Source organism: Apium graveolens, chromosome 1, assembly GCF_009905375.1.
Source record: "Apium graveolens cultivar Ventura chromosome 1, ASM990537v1, whole genome shotgun sequence".
In the NCBI taxonomy this organism is placed as follows: Eukaryota; Viridiplantae; Streptophyta; class Magnoliopsida; order Apiales; family Apiaceae; genus Apium; species Apium graveolens.
Window position 1 is genome coordinate 170,146,379 of NC_133647.1, and position 24,612 is coordinate 170,170,990.

General features: G+C 38.1%; 1 non-coding gene across 1 annotated transcript; it reads right to left on the reverse strand.

Annotated features, from left to right (window-relative positions):
- Positions 1–10,053: 10,053 nt before the first annotated feature.
- On the reverse strand, positions 10,054–10,160 carry LOC141680203 (small nucleolar RNA R71). Its single transcript, XR_012558285.1, has one exon. It is a non-coding gene; the product is annotated as a small nucleolar RNA R71 (small nucleolar RNA).
- Positions 10,161–24,612: the final 14,452 nt, after the last annotated feature.

Here is a 24,612-nt window from a genome sequence, read left to right on the forward strand (position 1 = left end):
GAATATATTGCTGCAGAAAGCTGTTGTGCATAGATTCTTTGGATGAAGAATCAGTTACTGGATTATGGGTTGGAATTTTCTAAAATCCCTATTTATTGTGATAATCAAAGTGCTATTGCTATGACAGGTAATCCAGTTTAACACTCAATGACAAAGTACATCAGCATTAGGTACCACTTCATAAGGGAATATGTAGATGAAGGTACAGGGGAATTGCATTTTGTTCCAACAGATCAACAACTAGCAGATATCTTCACAAAACCACTGTGTGAAGCTACTTTTACAAGATTGGTAAATGAACTTGGAATGGTTTCAGGTTCTTTCTCTAAATCTACCTAGTTTATGTTCAGATACATCAGACTTTATGATCAGTATTTACAGATATTACTATCTTTGTGTATTATGTGCTTAAATTGAAATTTGCTTAAGTGCTGATTGTTGTCTGATGTGAATTTCTAAACTCTGATAGTGATATGAATGTTTCTGTGACTATTTAATCGAATGAGGATAACTGTGCTAGATGCTAACCTAGTAGTCTTTAATATACTAAAGATCCCATGTATGAAGTAATTGTTTATGTGGAAATCTTTTAACACAAGCAAATTCTGATATTGAGCTTAGTTAAGTTTACTTTGTGTATCTTATTACTAAGTCAAAAACTAGAATAGTGCTTCTTATCTGTTAAGTTCTGATGTTAGTAAATCTGATGGATGTACTAAGTGTTGATAAGCCTCACTTATCAAAAGAAAAAGAAAAAGAAAAGAAATAAATATCAAGTACTCATTTGAGATCTAGAGTAAAAAATATGGAAGGGAAGACCCAAGTGCATTGCTAGTATTAAGTAATATGCATTAGAAAAGTAAAAAGAAAATTCTTGGTGACTTTTCACACTCTATGATTACTGGAGAAATACTCTGATAACAGCATAAATTTTGATAAGCAGTCGTGACTCACTTACACTGAGAAGCCACTGTAAAATGGAATTTCAAAAGATGCATAAAATGAGCACAAAACAGTTGAGGTGGACTCATGCATGAACTCATTCTAAAGTAGACTTCAGAATAATGACAGATTTTGAGCAAAGTTCTTAGTTATGCCTTATTTCTAAGATGTACTGAAGTGAATCAGACTTTACTCTTTGTCTGATATTTAGCTTAATGCACACACATACACTCCATATGAATGATAAAAATTACTGTGGTGATAGATGTTATTTTAGATGAATAGTTTAAGTGTCAGTTGCATAAATTCTGAGGACAAGTTCTGATGGAAGTTCTGATGATTAAGTTCTGAGGAAACCATATCAGTATTTGTGTGAAGAATTACAGGAATAACCATTCACTTTTCGAGTTAAGGAGCCATATTCTGATGACTTTTAAATCCTGATAACAATCAAGTTCTGATGCTGACGTGGCAGTATTTATTTACTTGGTTTATTTTTGGTCATTACTTGAACGATCATATTTTTACAGAATATTGGTTTATGTGAGATAAAACAGTCATAATCATTATGGGTTAGTGGTTAACGTGTATGTCCTGAAAAACTGCATGCGCACAATAATTGTTATTATTTCCCGTGCCCATTACTCTGGCTTTAGATCTTTTACTGACTATTATTATTACACATCAGTCTAGGGAGTCGAGGGGTCATTATTTTTACTTGTAATTTTTAACCAGTCCTCGTGTCCCTTGGTATTCAATTGGCTATTTAAACCGAATATTCTTTCCAGCCAAAATATCTTTCATTTTCTCACAAACTCACTCTCTTTTTATTCACATCAACAAAAATGGTCCATTTCAACTTGTTCCTGAACTAGGAAACCTTTAACATCGAGTTGAGTTGTGATGAATGGCAACAGGAGTGGCATGTCACCGCCATTCCTGAAGAGCTTTAGAACTCAATTCCACAAGAGGTTCACACAGAACTCTTGTTCTTACCAATGGAGTATCACCTCCATCTTGATAGGTTGGAAGAGGAAATGAGAGAAGCTCTCCGTCAGCAAGAACTAATCATTCATCTTGCAGTGCTTTTCGTCAGCAGCAGAAGAAGTAGTCGTTAGGTCTTTTTAGACTAGGACTAAGGCTGTTGATGTTAAAAATCGTAGAATATGACTATCTTGTAATTTCTGCATGTAATTGATAAATTTCATGAAATGTACTCATCTGATATATCAATGAAATTTTCTTTAATTACAAGATTTGTTCTTTGTTTCTCAAATTATATGACTGTGCATGTTTAATTGCAATTTATTAATCTTTACTTCATCGATTTTTAATTTTATTTTATGATGAATGTTTTGATTAAATTCTGTTGATTTGAGGAAACAACTGAGGAACAGGTTCCCATATCAGAACCTGTTGTTGTAGAAGCTGAGAAGATCTCTTCTCAGAAAGATACTGTAACTGGGAGTTCTAGGCCCTTCAAAAGGCTTAGAAAGTTAAATTCTGATGATAAAGCTCCTACAGTGTCTCCACCTTTGAAGAAATTGAAGAAACAGAGAGCTCACAGGGACATAGTTGAGTCAGATTCAGAGGATGTAGTGGAAGCAGCTAAGAAAGGAGGTCAGGAATCTCTGATCTCAACAGAACCAATTGTTATTGAATCACTTCCTTCTGCACAACCAGAAACTGCTCAAGACAGAATACCTACACCTCCTATGTCACCTATAGTTGATCCAGTACATACTGAAGACCCAGGTACAAGTACTGAAATTGATATTCATAACTTGATTGTGCCAGAGGTTTTGTACTTGGAAGCTCCACCATTTCAACTCACTCCACCAACAACACCAATTTTGGATATTGATCAGAACCTGGCTGCAAATCAGAATTTAGAGGATGATGTTGAAGTCTCTATAGCCTCACATACTGCTATTTTATCAGAGGATGCTGATACTGCAGGATCTACAAGTTCTGATATAGCCAATGAGGAAACTACTGGTGAAGCTGCTACCAATCTAAATGCTGATGCAGCTGGTCCATCAGGACATGCACCTCAACAAACAGTTAATAAAGCTGATCTAATCAAGAAGTATGTTAAGGAAGCACCAGTACCTTGGAGTAAAACTCCTAGAGGAAAGGAGTGGACTAAGGAATGGAACACAGTTAGTTTTGTTCCTTCTGAAAAGATTCTTGCTGAGCATCTAGCAAAAGCTGATAAAATACTGATTAATGATGATTTTAAGGCACAACTGAGAGTTACTGCATTGAGTACTAGGCACCTTCAAGGTCAACACTCAACAACTCATGCCAAGGTGAATAAAATTCAAGAAACCTTGATCCAGCAAGATATGAATATGAAACTTGAAAAGAACAGATTTTTCAAGCCATCATTTGACATAATTGCCTACATTGAGAAAACTCAGGAGAAGCAACACACTCAGATTGATGAAAATCCAAAGAATCAATCTTCTCAGCAAACTCAACTCAATGAGATCCAATCCTCAGTAGAATTGTTTGTCTCTCTTCTTTTACCTGCTGATGCCAAAAAGGGGGAGAAAGTGATTAAGTCCAAAGGCAAATCTATTCAGACACTGAAGGGAAAGGATGATAAAAATGAAGACCAGGGAAACTCTGATAAGGGTAGAGGTCAAGGTCAAAGAAAAGAATTTTCATCAAGTAAAGCTAGAATTACAAGTCAAGAAACAAGTTCTGATACTGGGAGAAGAATAAGTTCTGATACTGGTAAAAGGATAAGTTTTGGTGAACATCTGGAACTTGATGAAGAAATTTCAAAGGAGTTATTTCTTAAAGAAAATCCAGGAATGGACTTTGAGAGTCTAAAGGAAGAAGAAGCTAGACTCAAAGGTGTCAAGACAAAATCTAAAGCTTCTGTTGTTGAAAAGAAATTTCCAAAGCCTAAGGGTATTGTGATAAAGGAAAGAACAAATTCTGAGGCAACCAAAGCCAAATCACAAGTGGAAATTGATCCAAGGTCCAAGGGCAAAGAAAAAGTTGATGAACCTCTAAAGGTTTATATGCCAGTCATGGATGAAGAAATAACTGATGATGAAGAAGATGCTAGTCTTACTCTGATGCAAAAGAAGATTTTTCAAATAACCTCTGACATGGCTATGTTGTTCAGAGTCAAGATGTAGTAAGTTCTGATATGACAGTGAAGCAAGCAACCTCTGACATAGCTCAAGTTGGCTTGATATCAGAAGATAAGGAAAAGGAAACCTCTGACATTGCTCATGTTAAACCTTCAAAGCTACTCCTACCAGGATTCACCAAAGCTAAACAGACTCAACCTTTGAAGACTGCAACAAGTGGTTTTGAAGCAAGAGTTGTTACAGGAAAGGAAGCAAGAGATAAATCTGGATTGGGTAGTTCTGATGAAAGAAGAGTACACAACACTACCAATGATCCAACTTCCTTAAGTGAACCAGGTGTTGGAGCAACTCCTGAAGATTGAATCGACTTGAATCTGTACAAATGGTTTACCATACCTTTTTGAAAGAACATATCTTGTTATATTTTATGACAGATGGAAGGGTATACCATATTAGGCAGAATGCTATTCCACTGAAGTATTTTGAAGAACTGGAACATGTTCTATTCCTACTTCAAGTGAGAAACAGATTAACAGATAGTGGTGCAGGATATTTAAAGTCACAAATTCAAAGACAGAAGAAGCTTTACTCTGTAAAGTATGACAACACATATTGTCCTAAGTATAGAGATCACAAAGGTGATATTGTCGAAATGAAGCCTAACACTGCTAAGATTATAACTACTTTTCCGGGTTATAAGGCTGTGGAATTCAATCTTGAGTCAGACAAGGCATATCTGATCATACTAGATCAGGAGATAACAAAGCTAAGATAAATGATCTCAGAGCAGCTATTTTTGAAACTGGTGAAGATATAGCTGAATTAAAAGATGCAAAAAGGAGGATGGTTAATGAACTTGAATATGCTGAGAGAAGTCTTTTAAGGAATTATCTCAGAACAACTCCTGATATCAAATAGATCATAAATTGAAGCCAAGTCGAAGATCTACAACTGCTTAAATTCTGAAGTATATACAGACTGAAGCTGATATCAAATCTTAAGGATGGTAAAGCTGAAAGGACTGTAAGTTGTAGTTATCTAGTCAAATTCTCATGCATTTGTACTTAATATTTTTGACATCATCAAATATCTGTTGAACTTGTATATTATGATAATTTAGAAGTTGGGGGAGATTGTTAGATATATTTGATAATGTCATGTCTAAAGATGATTTATGTTTAGTTTTCAGATCTTAACTAACAGGACAAATCAGTACTTAACTGGAAATCAGTACTTATACTGAAGTCAGGACTTAAGATATCAGAACTTAAGTTATCAGAACTTAAGATATCAGAAGATATTTATCAGGAGATAATATCAGGACTTAAGGAGACTTTCAGATAAGGCAGGCGGCTGATTGAAAGGAAAGAAGATCAAGACAAACGCAAGAAGAAATATGTATGAAGAAGGAATTCTATGAAGAATAGAATACTTGGAAGAAAAGATAACTAGTTGATATATTTTAGGAAGCAGAATTATATTCCATATCAATTAGAACATAATCTTGTAACTATGTAGTATATAAACACAGACATAGGGTTTACACTATATGTGTTATCTTAATCGAAGTTATTATTCTTTATAACCCTAACAGCTCTCGTGATAATTTGTTCATCACTGAGAGATAACAGTTCTTTGTAACAGAGTTTATTGTGCTGAATAAAATCTGTGTTCTGTTACTTGAGTTCTTATATTCGATTTGGTTGTAGTAAACACTGTATTCAACCCCCTTCTACAGTGTGTGTGACCTAACATTGACGGTAAAAGTTATATACACAAAAAAGTTCATTCATCAACACACACTCTCAGATCACATTATTATCTTGTATTCTGAATTATCCATACAAAGACCAGTTAACTTATTCTCACACCGGAGGTGAATCGGGGGGATCATCCCTCACATTCTTCTCTATGTAGGTTGAAGTTTATTCATCTGGACGAAGACTGGGTCGGCAGAAATTGGTTATAACATTTGGCGCCGTCTGTGGGAAACTACGATAATAAGTTCTGGGATCTGAGACGATGATTAATAACAATGATGAGCAGGGCCCTCCGGGGTTCACCGATCCAAAAAATAATCCTATATGCAATTTGTGATTACCTGTGACGCCCTCCAAACCCGAGTCAAAAGTTTGGGGTTCACAACTCCCACACAAGCAATATATAAACCTGTTTATAAAAATAATATGTATGCAATGATCCTACTCACCATAATCCATGGATCACAACAGGTTAAAGTATGCACACAAGCCACAACCTTACTTATATTACACACATACCAAAACTCAACTAGTTTAACTTACATCTAAAAATTAAACATTCTTACAACTTTCAAACTCAAACTAAAACAAAAGTCTTAAGCTAGATTATTCTATCTCAACCTGGAATCCTAGCTCGCACACTTGTCTGGGAATCCTCGCTACCAACGGTTTCCTTCTTAACTAGAAAAGAACATAAACAGATTCGCAAGGGTGAGCTAACTAGCTCAGCAAGTCACAGTGACAATACTGAGATTAAACAATGATCAAATGAAATGATTTAAGGAATTAAGTTTCTTAATAAGCAATGATTAGAATTGGATATTCAATTTTTTTTAAAACCCAAGGTTAGGATGCTGATCAGTCACGCACTAACCCTGAGCAAGCACACAGCTCTATTCTATATACTGGATCTAAGGCATACATTAGCCTAATACGACCAAGAATCTGGTCTGACCATGAATCCGGTCCATATTTATAAAACAATCCAATTCTATAACAATAACATAATAAACAATGTAATTAAATAAATAGAATCATAAACAACATTCATCTTAAAGCATAAGGTGATTCATAACACCATAAAGGTATAACAAGATATTTACATGGATTGGTTTCCAATCTATAAAAGAATCAGATAATAGAAGAGTAAGGGTTTGACGATTACAAGGTTTAAAGGTTTGTATGCTAAGCAAATTCAAATCAGTAATCTGTATAGGGTGTATATGTATTTGTGGAGTAGTATCGCATATATGTGGTTCATATATGGGTATTCAACATTCAGTGGTTTACAAGAACAAAGATTATGGCTCAAGATCAACAGGAATAATCAGGGTTTAGGTTTGAGTACTTCTAAATACTTGCAATTTAAAACAGAACTATTCAATTACTTGAAACAATTTTTGAGAAGGTTCAAAACACTTTCCTTATGTAACACCCCAGTCCTACATTGAGGAGATTTAAGAATTCTACCCAGTTTATAAGGCAAAGTACTACTACTACTTGCACCAAAAAATCATAATCTTTAGGGGGCCTGTGGTGGCTAGTCGTTACCCAAGTTGGCTGCATTTGGGATAGTAGGCTTCGGCTTATTTCGGACTCGGAATCGGGACTTGACCCGATTTTTGAAAAAGGCTCGGGATTTGACCCAGGCTGTCGCATATGGTATCAGATCCGACTCTCGAAAACTTGATGCGTCAAGTTGCTGGAGGTGGGGACACAAAGGCTGGTGGTATTATCCCACAATGGCAAGAGGTCCGGAGGTGGGAACACGAACCACCTGGTATTATACCACAATGGCTAGGGAGGCAAAGATCTGGACCTATGGGCTGTCTGTTCGGGCCTAACAATGACGTTAGGAGTTTAAGTGGGGGAGTTTATAACATCCCAGTCCCATATCGAGGAGATTTGGGACTTCTGTTCAGTTTATAAGGCAAAGTACTACTACTACTTGCACAATTAAATCATGATTTTTGGGGGCCTGCGGTGGGCTAGTCATTATCCAAGTTGGCTGCATTTGGGATAGTAGGCTTCGGCTTATATCGGACTTGGAATCGGGACTTGACCCGGTTTTTAAAAGAGGCTCGGGATTTGACCCGGGTTGTCACACCTTATCTCACTTTGCTCACACTTTACTTGCTTTCGTTCACCGACTCTTATCCACTTCTGAGTGGCAATTATGTCACTTTATATCACTTCGTAAAGCTTTGAATTGATGTTTTGTACTCAAGTTGTTGGTGTTTTTAACGTGTTTTTGTAGTATTTTGCATTTCAGGCTGTTATCAGGAATTCAGGTGATCTAGCATGGTTTTGATGCTAATATGGTGTTAGGATGGTTCCTAGAATAAAAACTCGTAAAAAGACAAACTCAAATCAGCAAGAAAAGAAGAAGTCAGAAAATTATCCAGAGAGTTAGCGCGCCCGCGCTGTAGAAGCGTGCGGTCGCGCTAGTCAAGCGCGCGGCCACGCCAGGTCGAGATAAAAGAATCCCGATTCTCTTGTGATTCTGATTGATGGACTTCTACTCTGCATGGGCTGCTATATATACATAACTTAAGGTCATTTTTTATAACAAGATGTACAAGAGCTTAAGGAGAAGGCGTAAGAAGACCGTAGAGCACAATTCAACCAAGGCAAAGAGGATCTAGTTTATACTTATGATTCTTTGTTTTAAGTTGTAACTTTGGATGCTAGTTTTCTTATTCGTGAACCTATACTCTTATTTCGTACTTGGTTTATTATTTATTCAGTATAAAGACTACATTTATTATACCATGCTTTCATCGGAACCCACGTTGATGATGAGTCCGATTATGGGCTAATCGTTATCGTGGGGTTCTAACGGATTTATTTATGGATTTCTTTAGTTAATTCGTTTCGATACCTTAGTGTGTGGTGATTGTATGATAACCTAGTATTGGTTGTGCTTATTCATCTTATTAGTGTCGCGAACTTATAAGATAGCGTGTTAATCTTTAATGAAGTGAAAGTGAATTTAAGGGTTTAGAACTTGCCATGCTAGCATAGGTTCATGTATTTGTTATGCATGATTCGTAGGTAATTTTAACCATCTTACTTGCCCTATGTAATCACGATAGATAACTGGTGCATTAAACCGTTATGTTGACAAAATTTATAGACATATAGGGTCTCAATAGAATTGGTGTATATTCAGCTTCTATCTCTTTTGTGGATGTCTGGTAGTATGGTATTCGTACAATGAAAGTTGGCGTTTATCAGTTTCTGTTATCTGATTAGTGTCCTCACCATTACACGCTAAGGTTAAGAATGAAAAGGCTATTGAATGAAGTATTTAATGAAGTTAGAATCCCATGTTTGTGTCATATAGTATTCAACTCTCTTTAATCTCTTAGTCAATGTTCTTTAGTATAATCTCTTAGTTAATTGTAGTTATAAACAACCTCAATTTGTTATTCGTCTTAGCATTGGATAATAACCATACCATTTTTGCATAAATACATTGATTGGAATTAACCTAAACCAGTCCTTGTGGGAATGAACTAGAATTTATTCTATATTACTTGCGATCGCGTATACTTGCGTGAATATTAGCACGTGTTTCAGCCCTAACATGTTTCTGGCGCCGCTACCGGGGACTTCAGTGTTAATTTTTAGTTTATTTGTTTGTCATCATTGGTCGTTAAAGTTTAGTGACTCGGACATTGTTACTTACTAAATTCCTTGTTGTGTTTCAGGTACTCTAGCGAGCGTGTATGCATACGCGTTCTCGGTCTCGTAAGAGAACACCGGATCAAGCTGAGGAAGAAGTTGTAGTCAAGGAGAAAGTTGAAGAAGAGATCTTAGTTGAGAAAGAAGAAGAGGTTCTTATTGCAATGGGAGAACCAGAAGCAAATCCAAAGGCTTTGATGGACTACTCTCAACCGAAGATCAATGATATTCAGTCTAGCATTGTTCGACCAACCATCTCGGCTAATAGCTTTGAGATCAAGTCGAGCACGATTCAGATGATACAGAACTCAGTTCAATTTGGGGGTTCTCCGACAAAAGGCCCCAACATGCACATCAGAGATTTCATCGAGATCTGCGACACTTTCAAGTTCAATGGAGTTTCTAAAGATGATATTAAGTTGATGCTTTTCCCATTCTCTCTGCGGGATAAAGCTAAATTCTAGTTACATTCTCTACCACCAGGGTCTATCACCAAATGGGAGGATCTTGCTAAAAAGTTCTTAACTAAATTCTTTCCTATGGCGAAGACTGCTACAATCAGAAATGCACTTACTCAATTTGCTCGGCAATCTGGAGAATCTTTATGTGAGGCTTGGGATCGTTATAAGGAGATGCTTAGGAAGTGCCCTCATCATGGGATGCCTGACTGGATGATCATTAACTGTTTCCATAATGGATTAGGTGCTACTCCTAGACCCATGCTTGATACAGCATCAGGAGGAGGCTTGTGGGCTAAAAGCTACGATGAAGCTTATGAATTAATTGAACTGATGGCTGCAAATGAATACCAAAATCCTACTCAGAGACTATCTCAGGGCAAGGTAGCAGGAATTCTGGAGTTAGATGCAGCTACTGCTATAACTGCTCAGCTTAAGGCCTTGACGATGAAGGTGGATTCTTTGGCTAATTATGGAGTTAATCAGATCACTAGTGTTTGTGAGCTTTGTGCTGGTACCCATGAAACGGAGCAGTGTGCTATTTCTAGTGAATCAGATCAATTTGTGAGGAACTTTCAGAGGTCACAGCAACCTGTGTCAACCACCTATTGTAACACCCCCAGATCCGGGGTCGGGGATCCGGGTCGTCACGGTCTTTCTTTCCACAATATCACTTCACTTAATTAATAATAAATAACCTTATGCTGTGACCCCACACTAACATACACCACAACCCGTTATAGTCTCAGAGATGAAATTAAAATAAGTACAAGTCTTTGAATCCACAATTTAAAAGTTATTACAACCCAAAATGATTACTTGATAATTTACAGTTAATTGCCATTATCTGCCACAAGTTATAATTATACATAATTTGATTCTCAAAAGTAGAATGCCTGATCTACCAATAGATCTACCTCTGCAGCTATAGCAGCTACAACATCATCGGGAAGACGCGGGACGCTCCCCACGCGCTTGCGCTGGGTCTGCTGGAGTCTGGCCATCTTTCCTAACTGTTGTTGTGTGATGAAGAAATAAAGCAAGAGTGAGCCTTACAGCTCGCAAGATAGTATAAAGTGATAACAATAATATAAGTATCTAAATGGATACTTACTAGAATCTTTTATCCTTTGTAAGATAATTACTTACTAGATATAAGTAAAAACAAGGGATGAAGTTACCAGATACTTCACTACACTTATATCATTTATAAAGCTACTTGAACTACCACTGTTCAAAGTATAATGAGCTTTCAACAGTTCATCACATAGATGAGACTACAAGACAAGATTTGAATAGATTAAATCTTTGAAATATTATTAAAGGAAATGAAGTTATGATATACTTCATTAAGTTCTGATATATATATATATATATCCACATATACATCTTCTTTATACATTTCCTGAAAACCTCTGTCATGTAAAGTATGAACAGAGTTTGAAACATCCAATAAATTTTGGAAAAAAAGGAAAAGAATTTTGGCATAAACCAGGTATCTTGCTGATCAGGCAAGGATACCAATAAGTAACCTTTTCTACTAGTAGATGGACGAATTCCCCACTAGTCATCACCCTGGTCTCAATAGGACCTTATGCTGGACTGCCACTCAGCCACTTATGCATTTGATGGACTCCCACTGAGCCACTTACACTATCATGGACGCCCACTGAGCCCATGTTGCTTATGCCGACTCGATAGATGGACTTACTTCCCGAACGTTGGGTAAGTAATCAATTCATTTACCAAAACAGCAACCTCGTTGTGAATATAAAATACACCACAGAGCCGGATCCCTCAGGTTTTGAGCGAGTATTTAAATCCCCTTTAAAAGGAAGATCTTAAATATAAAAATGAGTTTTGGGATCCGCTCTAACTTTTAAAAATCATTTTGAAGACTCGAAAACACTTTAAAGAGTGTTTGGAGTAAAGCTGATTTAATGAAGTAAATCAGTCCCCAGTATATTTAGAAAATGTCTGAATATTATTATTTAAATAATATTCCCATAAAGAATAATCTTTATAAAAATAATTGAAGTAGAAGTATTAAAACTTATACTTGAAACGAGTATTAAATAACCAAAGATATACTTATACGAAAGTACTATCTTTATTTGAATAATCAAGATAAGTTTGATTATCGACACCTTATTCTTTAATACAATAAAGAATATTATTAAGTAATAAGCGGAGTCATAATACCTCGAATGAATACTGTAAATAATATTCATAAAATAAAGGAGTCATACATCCTCAAATGAATATCCAAGTAATATTCAATAATAATATGAACTGAGTCATATGCCCTCGGATGAATATTCGAAATAATATTCAATAGTAATATAAAGAGTCATAAGCCCTCGAATGAATATTCAAATAATATTCATAAAATAAAATAAAGTTATCGAATAAACCTTATTCGATTAATAGTTTTGAAAACTATAACCATATATATATATAAATATATATGTATATATATACATATATACAAAATCTACTCGGGATCCTCGACTCCCGGTTTTAGAAAATGTTTTCACCTTTTGGGTCCTTATAATAAGGGTATATGCAAAATACTGCTATCCTCTAGCATAGGTATTATCAACTGAACCAACAGATATATATATATGGCAAGAATATGAAACAGGCATGCATATGTACCATATAACATGCTACAATATATCGCAAGAATCTGCTATAACAAATATACGCAAGATCATGCATATACACATATACATCACAACAACAGTATAACGGGTAGAAAACTTGCCTGAGCGACTTGGGGTGATAAAAGGCTCGGGACGAGTTTGGTAACCTATAAACAACAAGTAAGTTGGAATTAAACCAAAGTCACTTGTAAATCTATACTTTAACTAACTTAGACTCTAACGCTTATTCAGCGCTTACTGATTCGCTTAAGTCACTCGAGTACCCTCGGCTCCACCATTTTTAATAATTTAACCTTTACGAGTTTTAAGGCGATTCCTTCGTGAGTATCTTACCAACTGCCTAACACACTTACCATAAATGTTTCATACATTAATTAACCCTTTTTGGTCTTTAACCTATGTTTCAAAGTAAGGCGAGGGGAAAAGTTTCGTTCGCGAAACGCCGTTACTTGAAATGGTCGTTTCTCCTAAACCGTGCATCGGAATCGAACGAACTACATATCAAAACGAAGCTCGTAACATGAGCTATCTAGACATGGCAATGGTCAAAATCTAGAATGGGGTTCTCGGGTCCTAATGTTATGCACAAAAACAGTCTAAAGAAAATCGGATGTTACGACGGCTATGTTTACGCGATTTTCCACTTTAAAACCATTCAAAACCAACCCAATTCAACCTCAATCCAACATACAACCAACATCCATCCTTATCACATCATAACAACCCCAACCAATTCAATTTTAACATTCATACTTATGCCTAAGCTTGAATTTAACTATACTACATTCTTTTAACCAAAACAACAAGATTTACCAATCCGATTCAATACCATTTCAATCCCAAACTCTAAATCACAAACATCAAGCTACAATATCACCCTACTAATCAAAATCATCTTATAATACATAGGAATCTAGGGTTTGGAGATGATATACCTTCCTTGAAGTGGTGGGAGGAGCTAGGAAGCCTTAAGAAGCTTTGAGAAGTCTTAGGAATGCTTGGATCTTCAAGGAAATCAAGAAAAAATTCAAGTTAAAAACTTGAAAACACTATTCATTGTCTTCTTCATTGATTAAATGAAGAAGATTGAGAAGGAATTGATGGCTTAAACTCATGATATAGCCCTAACTAAGCATAAAGATGATTAGGGAATTATCTTACCAATTTAGGAGGCTTGGATCTTTGATTTTGAATTTCCTTGCCTTTAAAATGTCAAAAAGCCAAGAGCATGAAAAACAATGCCTTGGTTTCTTTTTTTTTTTTGATTTTGATGAAAGTGATTTGCTTGGCTTGGTTGATTGGTTTTGTGTTTGATTTAAATAATTACCTTGTTTCCCTTGATTTTGTGTGGTTAAAAAGCCACCACATCTCCTTCCTTCCCATGTCATGCCCATGTCATATGGTGATGTCATCTTTCCCTCCTTGTCCTCTTCTCATTGGTTGGGTGACATCACTCTCTCTAATCCCTTTGATTAACTTCCTAATTGTTTGCCTAATGACCGCTGATCTGTTATACGGGTCGCTTAACTTTCGTTCTCGTTTATCGTTTGAAGGATCATACCCGGGATCTTATTACTTAGGTTCCCTTAACCTTTCTCAATACATTATATTCCTTTTTATGATCCTCTATTATAATCCTTTAATTTAAATCCTTTTTATCCTGTTACCTTATACTCAATTCTCTCCGTATCTAGGGGATTTCCGGGAAAAACCAAAGTGTTCGGAATTGGATTCTGGCAATCTTTACATACACTCATATACCGTATAGAGTACTAATAAAATCTCAGAATATCCATAACAGAACCCTTACATAGTGTGGCATGAAAAGTTTTCTCATTCAGCAAAAATACTATTCACAAGGGTTACAAAAAGTTGAAAATTTTGGGGGTTATTACACCTATCATCCTAACAACCGCAACTATCCTAACTATAGCTAGAGCAATACTCAGAATATGGTTCAGCAGCCTTATCGACAGTATCCAGCAAAATAGTACAACCCTCCTGGTTTTCAACAACCGCCATATGCACCAAGACAACAACTTCAGCTGCAATAGTCTAATGAAAAATCTGAATTGGAGGAGTTGAGGCTAATGTGCAAAATCCAAGTGGTTTCTATCAAGACCTTGGAAAATCAAATTAGGAAAATTGCCAATGCCTTGCTAAATCGTCAACCTGGTACACCCCCTAGTGACACTGAAGTACCAGGAAAGTGGGAAGCTAAGGAGTGGGTAAAAGCAATTACATTGTGGTCTGGGAAGGTTGCAAATCCCGAACACTCTCAAGTTTCGGATGAAGAAGCTGTAGCTGAAGAAGAAGTGTAGAAGGAAGTAGAAGTGGAACCAAGGAAAACTACTGTTGAACACACTCATCCTGAGGGTAATACAGGGGAGAAACAGATCTATCCTCCACTTCCCTTTCCTAAGAGGCTGTAGAAGAAAAAGCTGGATAAGCAGTTTGAGAAGTTTCTGGAGGTGTTCAAGAAACTTCATATCAACATACCTTTCACTGAAGCTCTTGAACAGATGCCTAGTTATGCGAAGTTTAAGAAAGGTATACTTTCTCGGAAAGTGAAGCTTGATGAGTCAGAGACCGTTGCCCTCACGGAAGAATGCAGTGCTGTGCTGCAACAGAAGTTGCCTTTGAAGCTCAAAGATCCTGGAAGCTTCACTATTCCTTGCACCATTGGAAAAATGTCATTTGACAAATGCTTATGTGACTTGGGAGCTAGCATCAATCTTATGCCCTTGTCAATCTTCAGGAAGTTGGACTTACCTGATCCAAAGCCGACTTATATGACCTTGTAGTTGGCCGACCGTTCTATTACATATCCACGAGGCATTATGGAGGATGTCTTGGTCAAGATGGATAAACTCATTTTTCCTACTGATTTTGTAATTCTTGATTTCGAGGAGGATAAGAAGATTCCCATAATCTTGGGAAGACCTTTCTTGGCTACTGGCCGAACCTTGATAGATGTGTAGAAGGGTGAGCTCACCATGCGAGTGCTGGATCTAGATGTAACTTTTAATGTGTTCAATGCCATGAAATTCGCTACGAAAAATGAGGAGTGCTTAAAGTTGGATTTGGTCGATTCAGTGGTTACTACAGAACTTGATCAATTGCTAAGGTCTGATGCCTTGAAAAAGGCCTTGTTGGGGAATTCAGATAGTGAAGATGATGAAGGTGATGAGCAGTTGCAATATCTGAATGCTTTTCCCTGGATGCGGAAGATGGATATGCCTTTTGAATCTCTTAGAATGGAGGAGATGAACAAATCTCCAAAGCACCTCAAGCCATCTATTGAGGAAGCTTCTATACTAGAGCTTAAACCATTGCCTGAACACTTAAGGTATACTTTTTTAGGTGATGCATCTACCTTGCCTGTGATTATTGCATCTGACCTTTCAGGTAGTGATAAGGAAAAACTCTTAAGAATTATGAGAGAGTTCAAATCGGCAACTAGATGGACTATAGCAGATATCAAGGGAATAAGCCCTTCCTATTGCATGCATAAAATTCTGCTAGAGGGAGGTAGCAAGCCTGCTGTTGAGCAACAGAGAAGGCTCAATCCAATCATGAAAGAAGTTATGAAGAAGGAAATTTTTAAGTGGCTGGATGCAGGGATCATCTATCCCATTTCTGACAGTTCTTGGGTGAGTCCAGTTCAATGTGTACCAAAGAAAGGAGGTATCACCGTTGTTGCTAATGAGAAGAATGAGCTCATCCCTACTCGAACAGTCATGGGGTGGAGATTTTGCATGGACTACAGGAAGCTGAACAGGGCCACAAGAAAGGATCACTTCCCTCTTCCTTTTATTGATCAGATGCTTGACAGATTGGCTGGGCATGAGTACTATTGTCTTCTGGATGGCTATTCGGGCTATAATCAGATTTGCATCGCTCCAGAGGATCAGAAAAAGACTACTTTCACTTGTCCATTTGGTACTTTCGCCTTCAGAAGAGTTTCTTTTGGTTTGTGTGGAGCGTCTGCCATATTTCAGATATGCATGATGGCTATCTTCTCTGACATGATTGGTCAAAATGTGGAGGTGTTCATGGATGATTTCTTTGTGTTTGGTGATTTATTTGATGAGTGCTTGCAAAATTTTGGTGACGTTCTTAAAAGATGTGTTGAGACTAATCTGGTTCTCAACTGGGAGAAATGTCACTTTATAGTGCGACAGGGCATTATTATTGGGCACAAGGTCTCTAGTAAGGGTCTTGAGGTGGACAAATCCAAGGTTGGGGTCATTGAAAATCTTCCTCCACCAATTTTTGTTAAGGGAGTTCGCAGCTTTCTTTGTCATGCGGGTTTCTATAGGCGGTTCATCAAGGACTTCTCAAAAATCTCTAAACCCTTGTGTAATCTTCTAGAGAAGGATGTCCCGTTCAAGTTTGATGACGAGTGCTAGTTGCTTTTGAGTTCTTGAAGAAGAGTTTGATCACAAACACCTGTCATAACTAAACCTGATTAGAATGAACCTTTTGAGATGATGTGCGATGCAAGTGACTATACAGTTGGAGCAGTTCTTGGGCAGAGAAAGAACAACATATTTTATGTGGTCTACATGCTAGTAAGACCCTAAATGGTGCTCAACTGAATTATACTACTACTGAGAAAGAACTTTTGGCCATTGTCTACGGTTTTGAGAAGTTTCGATCTTATGTGCTTGGGACGAAGGTGACAGTTTTCACTGATCACGCTGCAATTAGATATCTCAACTCGAAGAAGGACTCGAAGCCTAGATTGATTAGATGGGTTCATTTGCTTCAGGATATTGAATTAGATCAAGGAAAGAAAGGGTACTGAGAATTAAGTCGTTGATCATCTCTCTCACTTAGAAGATCCAAGTGCAACTTCACAGGATAAGACATTGATAAATGAGTCTTTTCCTGATGAGCAGCTGTTTGGAGTGCAAGAAGAAGAACCGTAGTTTGCAGACATTATGAACTACCTTGTTAGTAATATCATGCCTCCAGACTTGTCGTACGCTCAAAGGAAGAAGTTTCTTCATGAGGTGAAGTGGTACATGTGGGATGAACCATATCTATTTAGGCAAGGAGCTGACCAAATCATCAGGAGATGTATTCCGTACAGCGAAATGAGGGGGATCTTGTGAGACTGTCAATCGACTGTTTATGGAGGCCACTATGATGGAGAGAAGACACCAGCTCGTGTCCTTCAAGCGGGATTCTTCTGGCCTACATTGTTTAAGGATATGCATCACTTTGTTTTGAAGTGTGATCGATGCCAGCGTGTGGGTAATATGTCCAAGAGGGATGAGATGCCTTTTAATGTGCTTCTCGATGTTGAAGTCTTCAATGTTTAGGGAATCGACTTCATGGGGCCGTTTATCTCATCTTGCAATAATCAATATATCTAGCTGGTGGTCGATTATGTGTCGAAATGGGTTGACGTCAAGGCTTTGCCAAAAAATGATGCGAAGGTAGTGCTTAATTTTCTTCCTAAGCAGATATTCACACGATTTGGGACTCCAAGAGTCATAATCAGTGACGAGGGATCAAAATTTTCAATCGCAAGTTCACTGCCATGATGCAAAGGTTTAATGTGAATCATCGCATTGCTACAGCCTACCATCCTCAGACTAATGTGCAAGCTGAGGTGTCTAGTAGGGAGATCAAGCATATTCTAGAGAAAGTTGTGTGTCTATCAAGGAAGGATTGATCTTTGAAGCTTGATGAAGATGTTTGGGCATATAAAATAGCATACAAGACTCCGTTAGGAATGTCTTTGTTTCAGTTGGTTTATAATAAGGGGTGTCATTTGCCTTTGGAGCTTGAATATAAAGCGTATTGGGCTTTGAAGAAGTTGAACCCTGATTTAGATGCAACAGGTAAGAAAAGATTACTTCAATTGAATAAACTCGACGAATTTCGGCTTCAAGCGTATGAAAACAAAAAAATGTACAAGGAGAAAGTCAAGAGGTGGCATGATAGGGGTCTAGTGCTCAAGTCATTTGTGCCGGGACAACAAGTTCTGCTATTTAACTCTTGTCTCCGTCTTCTTTCTTGGAAAATTGAAGTCGAGATGGTCGGGGCCTTTCATAATGAAAACTGTATTTCCGCATGGAGCTGTGGAGATTTTTGAGAATGATCCAGGCCAAGCATTCAAAGTAAATGGTTAGAAGTTGAAGCACTACCCGTGAGGTGGTTAGTGCCGTTTTATTATCTACTTGAACTCGAGATTCTACGTCAAGCTAACGACGTAAACCAAGCGCTTCTTGGGAGGCAACCCAAGTTTGTTGTACATTTGTAGGTAGAGAAAGCAGAAAGAAAAGAGAAAAACACAAAAGAATCAAAAAATAGAAACCTTCATGGCCAACTATAGTAACACGGCGCACCCACACTGTGGAGCGGGGCGGCCACACTATTTTTCTAGAAAATGCGCGCTCCCGCGCTACCTGGCGGGGCGGCCGTGTTGAGTGGCATTTATGACACTTATTTATTCTCTAATAAGCTTTGAATTGGTGTATTTGTACTCAAGTTATTTGTGTTTTAACGTGTTTTCAAGTATTTTTGCATTTCAGGCATTAATTTGTGAATCAGGTGAATTAGCATTATTTTGATGCTAATATGGTGTCTAGGTGGTGTTGGAATAAAAGCTCATTGTAGACCGGCTCAAAGCTGCAAGAAAAATGGAGGAAAATCAGTTTTGGCAGAAGTCCAGCGTGCCCACGCCGATGAAGTGCGCGGCCAGCGTACAGGAAGTCAGCGCGCTCGTGCTGGTCAAACGCGCGGCCGTGCCGTATTGGGATGCAGAAATCCTGATTCTATTGCAAATCTATTTTCTGGACTCCTGGGATGAATGGATTGCTATATATTGATAACTTAAAGTTGTTTTTCAAAATAAGAGACTTACCAGAGCACAAGGAAAAGACGGAAAGAGACCATTAGCACAATTCAACAAAGGTGATGACGAACTAGTTTATTCTTGTGAATCTTTGTTTTGAGTTATAATCTTGGATGCTTGTTTCTTGTTTTGTTGAACCTATACTCTTGTTTGTACTTGGTTTTATTTATTCGTTATAAAGACTACATTTTAGATACCATGCTTCATCGGAACCCACATTGATGATGAGTCCGATCATGGGCTAATCGTTATCGTGGGGTTCTAGCGGATTTATTTATGGATTTCTTTAGTTAACTAGTTTGATGCCTTAGTATGTGGTGATTGTATAATATCCTAGTATTGGTTGCGCATATTCGTCTTATGAGCGTCGCGAACTTATAAGATAATGTGTTAATTTTTAATGAAGCGAAAGTGAATTTAAGGATTTAGAACTTTCCATCCTAGCATAGGTTCATGTATTTGTTATGCATGATTCGTAGGTAATTTTAACCATCTTACTTGCCCTATGTAATCAAGATAGATAACTTGTGCTTAAACCGTTATGTTGTTAAATTCTATGGACATATAGGGTCTCAATATAATTGGAGTATATTCAACTTCTATCTCTCTTGTGGATGTCTGGTAGTATGGTATGCGTGCAACGAAAGTTGGCGTTTATCAGTTCCGTGTTTTCTGATTAGTATCATCACCATTGCATGCTAAGGTTAAGAACAATAAGACTATTGAATGAATTATTTAATGAAGTTAGAATCCCATGTTTGTCATATATATTAATTCAGTCTATCTTATTCTTGTAGTTATAAGTATTAGTTTAATTCTTAGTTATAAACAATCTCACTTTGTTATCATCTTAGCATTGGATAATAACCATACATTGTTGCTTAAGTGCATGAATTAGTTAATTAATCAATACAGTCTCTGTGGGAACGAATCTGATTTATATCTTATACTACTTGCGAACTCGTATACTTGCGTGTATTATTAGCACGTGTTTAGCGACTAACAAGTTTTTAGCGCCGCTGCCGGGGACTGTAATGTTATTTATTAGTTTATATGCTTTCCATCAGTGCTTGTTAAAGTTCATTGACTCGGACATTGTTACTTAATTGTTTCCTTGTCTTATTTCAGGTGATCTAGCGAGGGTGTATGCATACGCGTTCGCGTACTCGCAAGAGAACACTGGATAAAGCCGAGGAAGAACTTGTGGTGGTTCGTAGGGAAGTTTTTGAGGATACAGAGAAGTTAGAGGAAGAAGAGAAAGTTGAAGAGCCAATTGTAGTAGCTATGGGTGATCAAGCAGAAAATCCGAAGGCTTTGATGGACTATTCTAAGCCTAAGATTAATGATATTCAGTCTAGCATCATCAGACCAGCCATCAGGGCTAACACTTTTGAGATCAAGTCAAGCACGATCCAGATGATACAGAACTCAGTTCAGTTTGGGGGTTCTCCTACTGAAGACCCCAACATGCACATCAAGGATTTCATCGAAATCTACGACACTTTCAAGTTCAATGATGTGACTGAAGATGCTATCAAACTACGTCTCTTCCCATTCTCTCTGAGGGACAAGGCTAAGTGCTGGTTACACTCTCTACCAGCAGGGTCTATCACCACTTGGGAAGATCTTGCTCAAAAGTTTCTCACTAAATTCTTCCCCATAGTGAAGACTGCCGCAATTAGGGTTGCTCTTACTCAGTTTGCTCAACAAACTGGAGAATCTCTATGTGAGGCTTGGTATTGATATAAGGAGATGCTAAGGAAGTGCCCATACCATGGCATGCCTGATTGGATGATTATCAACTATTTCTACAATGGATTGGGTCCTACTTCTAGACCCATGCTTGATGCAGCATCAGGAGGAGCCTTGTGGGCTAAGAGCTACGATGAAGCTTATGAACTTATTGAACTGATGGCTGCTAATGAGTACCAGAATTCTTCTCAGAGACTGACACAGGGAAAAGTAGCAGGAATTCTTGAGTTGGATGCAGCAACTGCTATCGCTGCCCAACTAAAGGCTTTGACAATGAAGGTGGACACTTTGGCTAATTATGGAGTAAATCAAATCGCTAGTGTCTGTGAGCTTTGTGCTGGTGCCCATGATACTAATCAGTGCGCAATTTCTAGTGAATCATCTTAGTTCGTGAGCAGCTTCCAGCGATCGTAGCAACCAGTGCCAGCCACCTATCATCCCAACAACCGCAATCATCCTAATTTCAGTTGGAGCAATGCTCAGAATGCGGTTCAACAGCCTTATCAGCAATATCCAGCTAAGTAGTACAACCCCCTGGTTTTCAGCAACAGCAGTATGCACCAAGACAACAACTCCAGCTGCAACAAGCTAATGAAAAATCCGAATTGGAGGAGTTGAAGCTTATGTGCAAGAGTCAAGCTGTTTCTATCAAGACCTTGGAAAATCAAATTGGGCAAATTGCCAATGCCTTGCTAAATCGTCAACCTGGTACATTTCCTAGTGACACTAAAGTGCCAGGAAAGAGGGAAGCTAAGGAGCAGGTAAAGGCAATCACTTTGAGGTCTGGGAAGGTTGCGAATCTCGAACAAACTCAAGAGTTAACTGAAGAAGTTGGGGCTAAGAAAGAGGTAGTATAGCAGGATGAAGAAGTGGAACCAAGGAAGACTACTGTTGAGCACACTCCGCCTGAGGGTAATAAAGGGGAGAAACAGATCTATCCTCCACCGCCTTTTCCTAAGCCGCTGTAGAAGAAAAAGCTGGACAAGCAATTTGAGAAGTTTCTGGAGGTGTTCAAAAAACTCCATATCAACATACCTTTTACCGAGGCTCTTGAGCATATGCCTAGTTATGCATGGTTTATGAAAGGTATTCTCTCTCGGAAAGTGAAGCTAGATGATTTAGAGACTATCGCTCTCACGGAGGAATGCAGTGCTGTGCTGCAACAAAAGTTACCTCCGAAGCTTAAATATCCAGGAAGCTTCACCATTCCATGTACTATTGGAAAAGTGTCTTTTGACAGATGCTTATGTGATTTGGGAGGTAGCATCAATCTGATGCCTTTGTCAATTTTCAAGCAGCTGGACTTACCTGATCCCAAACCAACTTATATGACCTTGCAGCTGGCTAACCGTTCTATTACATACCTGCAAGGTATTGTGGAGGATATCTTGGTCAAAGTTGATAAATTCATCTTTCCTGCTGATTTCGTCATTCTTGACTTCGAGGAGGATAAGAAGATTCCCATAATCTTGGGAAGACCTTTCTTGGCAACTGGACGAACCTTGATAGATGTGCAGAAGGGTGAGCTCACGATGCGAGTTCTGGATCAGGATGTTACCTTCGATGTATTGATAATGAGGAGTGCTTAAAAGTGGAGTTGGTCGATTCGGTGGTCACATCGGAACTTGATCAATTGCTAAGGTTTGATGCCTTAGAAAAAGCCTTATTGGGGAATTCAGATAATGAAGATGACAAAGGTGAAGAACAATTACAATATTTAAATGCTTCTCCCTGGAAAAGGAAAACTGATATGCCTTTTGAATCTCTTGGAATGGAGGAATTGGATAAAGCTTCTAAACGCCTCAAGCCTTCTATTGAGGAAGCTCCCACTCTTGAGCTTAAGCCTTTACCTGAACATTTGAGGTATGCGTTTTTAGATGATGCATCTACTCTGCCTGTTATTATTGCATATAACCTTTCAGGTAGTGATGAGGAAAAGCTTTTGAGGATTCTGAGAGAGTTCAAGTCGGCAATCGGATGGACTATAGCAGATATCAATGGAATCAGCCCTCTTCATATTGTATGCATAAAATTCTGCTGGAAGAAGGTAGCAAACCTACTGTCTAGCAGCAAAGAAGACTTAATCCTATCATGAAGGAAGTAGTGAAGAAGGAAATTCTTAAGTGACTAGATGCAAGGATCATCTATCCTATTTCTGACAGTTCTTGGGTGAGCCCGGTCCAATATGTGCCAAAGAAAGGTGGTATTACTGTGGTATCAAATGAGAAGAACGAGCTTATTCTTACAAGGACAGTCATGGGGTGGAGAGTTTGCATGGACTAAAGGAAGCTAAACAAAGCCACTAGAAAGGATCACTTCCCTTTGCCTTTCATTGATCAGATGCTTGACAGGTTGGCCGGTCATGAGTACTATTGTCTTTTGGATGGCTATTCGGGTTATAATAAGATTTGTATCACTCTAGAAGATCAGGAGAAAACTACCTTCATTTGTTTATTTGGTGTTTTCGCCTTCAGACGAGTTTTTTCAGTCTGTGTGGTGCGCCAGCCATATTTCAGAGATGTATGATGGCCATCTTTTCTGACATGATTGGCCAGAATGTGGAGGTGTTCGTGGAAGACTTCTCAGTCTTTGGCGATTCTTTTGATGAATGCTTGCAAAATCTTGGACATGTTCTCAAGAGGTGTGTTGAGACCAATCTGGTTCTCAATTGGGAAAAATGTCACTTTATGGTGTGACAGGGCATCATTCCCAGGCATAAGGTTTCTAGTAAGGGTCTTGAGGTGGATATGGCCATGGTGGGGGTTATTGAGAATCTTCCTCCACCCATTTCGGTTAAAGGAATTCGCAGTTTTCTTGGTCATGCGGGTTTCTACAGGCGTTTCATCAAAGATTTCTTGAAAATTTCAAAGCCTTTATGTAGTTTGTTAGAGAAAGATGTTACTTTCAAGTTCGATGACGAGTGTCTTGCAGCTTTTGAGACATTGAAGAAGAGTCTAATTACAGCACCTTTCATAACTGCACCTGATTGGAATGAGCCTTTTGAGATGATGTGCGATGCAAGAGACTATGCAGTTGGATCAGTTCTTGGGCAGAGGAAGAACAACATATTTCATGTGGTCTACTATGCTAATAAGACACTAAATGGTGCTCAACTGAATTACACTACTACGGAGAAAGAACTTTTGGCTATTGTCTATGGTTTTGAGAAATTTCGATCTTACCTACTTGGGACTAAGGTGACAATTTTCACTGATCACGCTGCAATTCGATATCTCATCTCAAAGAAGGACTCGAAGCCTAGATTGATTCGATGGGTTCTTTTGCTCCAAGAATTTGAACTAGAGATCAAGGACAGGAAAGGAACTGAAAATCAAGTTGCTGATCATCTCTCACGTTTAGAGAATC